Raw genomic sequence first — 2,538 nt, 5'->3', positions numbered from 1 at the left:
ATGAACTAGCCCATAGTAAGAATGACCATGATTTGGCGCCAAAGATTTTTTTCATCTAGATAAGTTCATGATTTTCTTATAAATTAGTTCATGTATTGCATCGTATTTTAGTTCATTATTACTATGCTTTGGGAAGAATATAGTTAAACTCATTCAAAATATTCCTGCTATCCGGAAAAATTAACGATTTTTTGGGAAACCTGTATTAAGAAATTGGTTTGAAATAAACTATTTGTCGGTATAATTTTCAAAAAAGTAGAGAAATTGAGGAATCAAAGGTACAACAAGCCTGTATACAACTAAGAAATTTTTCGTACAAAACAAGTCAATTTTCTATAACCACCAGTATTTTATTTCAAAAAATTATTATTATATTACACAAAACTATGGCTTATGATATACAATAAAGGAAATATTTTTATTAGTACGTTGGATGCAGTTACTTGTCGGTAGTTAGTAATTGCTTCTTCAAAAGAGTAATATTCTATGTTATTAGGACTAAACTAATTAATTTAAATTTCCATGCTTTCTATCCAGATGAAAGATATATTGAATTGTCCAATTTCATCGATTTTGGCTAACTTTTGTTGGGCGGATTTGTCTTATAAGCATCTGAAATTGCAAAGTTATACAAAATATAAGAAAAATATTATCAAATTCTATCGTTCATATTGATTTTTAACTTACGGTTTTCAAGAGTGTTTCCTAGAGCCAATAAGGATATCAGCTTAATTAGCATTAAACAGTAAGAATATTCAAAAAAATACCATTACAAGACCTGTTTACCTGCAAGTGAAAATAATAATTTTTAATAAATTTAAATTTTAGTTTTATTAAAAACGGACAAAATACCGTTTATAGAAAACTTACCACATTGAAAAATCCATCCAGTTGGTACATTATTGAAATCATATCCATGGACTAATGGGACGTTTTTGAAATTATTCTCAGAATATATTTGAAATAAAAAATGAAAAAAAAAATTAGACATAATTTCCAATTGTCAGTATAGCATTTAGTATTTAAGGTGGATATTAAGTTCGAGTTTAGAGGCTAAAATCGCAATTTTCATGATACGTTTTCTTTAATAATCCATTATAAAAAAATAATCTGTATAAAAAACTTGGTTTGGGCTATTCTCCATCAAGTTATATTTAAATTTGTATCGGAAGACGTACAATTTTACACTTTTCTTAGTAATTTATTTTTATACCCTCCATCATAGGATGGGGGTATATTAACTTTGTCATTCCGTTTGTAACACATCGAAATATTGCTCTAAGACCCCATAAAGTATATATATTCTGGGTCGTGGTGAAATTCTGAGTCGATCTAAGCATGTCCGTCCGTCCGTCCGTCCGTCCGTCTGTTGAAATCACGCTAACTTCCGAACGAAACAAGCTATCGACTTGAAACTTGGCACAAGTAGTTGTTATCGATGTAGGTCGGATGGTATTGAAAATGGGCCATATCGGTTCACTTTTACGTATAGCCCCCATATAAAGGGACCCTCAGATTTGGCTTGTGGAGCCTCTAAAAGAAGCATATTTCATTCGATCCGGCTGAAATTTGGTATATGGTGTTGGTATATGGTCTCTAACAACCATGCAAAAATTGGTCCACATCGGTCCATAATTATATATAGCCCCCATATAAACCGATCCCCAGATTTGGCTTGCGGAGCCTCAAAGAGAAGCAAATTTCATCCGATCCGGCTGAAATTTGGTACATGATGTTGGTATATGGTCTCTAACAACCATGCAAAAATTGGTTCCCATCGGTCCATAATTATATATAGCCCCCATATAAACCGATCCCCAGATTTGGCTAGTGGAGCCTCTAAGAGAAGCATATTTCATCCGATCCGGCTGAAATTTGGTACATGGTGTTGGTATATGGTCTCTAACAATCATGCAAAAATTGGTCCTCATTGCTCCATAATTATATATAGCCCCCATATAAACCGATCCCCAGATTTTGGCTTGCGGAGCCTCAAAGAGAAGCAATTTTCATCCGATCCGGCTGAAATTTGGTACATGATGTTGGTATATGGTCTCTAACAACCGTGCAAAAATTGGTCCACATCGGTCCATAATTATATATAGCGCCCATATAAACCGATCCCCAGATTTGGGTTGCGGAGCCTCAAAGAGAAGCAAATTTTATCCGATCCGCCTGAAATTTGGTACATGATATTGGTATATGGTCTCTAACAACCGTGCAAAAAATGGTCCACATCGGTTCATAATTATATATAGCCCCCATATAAACCGATCCCCAGATTTGGCTTTCGAAGTCTCCAAGAGAAGCAAATTTCATCCAATCCGGTTGTAATTTGGAACATGGTCGATATCGGTCCATAAATATATATAGCCCCCATACAAAATGTTCTCCAGATTTGACCTCCGGAGCCTCTTGGAGGAGCAAAATTCATCCGATTCGGTTCAAAGTAGGAACGTGGTGTTAGTATATGGTCGCTAACAACCATACCAAAATTGGTCCAATCACACAAAAATTGGTCCATATCGGTTCATAATC

General features: G+C 34.6%; 1 long non-coding RNA gene across 1 annotated transcript; it reads right to left on the bottom strand.

Moving 5' to 3' along the window:
* Positions 1–325: 325 nt before the first annotated feature.
* On the bottom strand, positions 326–1,265 carry LOC142231676 (uncharacterized). Its single transcript, XR_012720859.1, has 3 exons — positions 871–1,265; positions 688–786; positions 326–612 (listed from the first exon to the last, which is right to left on the bottom strand). It is a non-coding gene; the product is annotated as an uncharacterized LOC142231676 (long non-coding RNA).
* Positions 1,266–2,538: the final 1,273 nt, after the last annotated feature.

This window comes from Haematobia irritans, chromosome 3 (assembly GCF_050003625.1).
Source record: "Haematobia irritans isolate KBUSLIRL chromosome 3, ASM5000362v1, whole genome shotgun sequence".
In the NCBI taxonomy this organism is placed as follows: domain Eukaryota; kingdom Metazoa; phylum Arthropoda; class Insecta; order Diptera; family Muscidae; genus Haematobia; species Haematobia irritans.
This window is presented reverse-complemented; position numbering and strand designations above follow the sequence as displayed.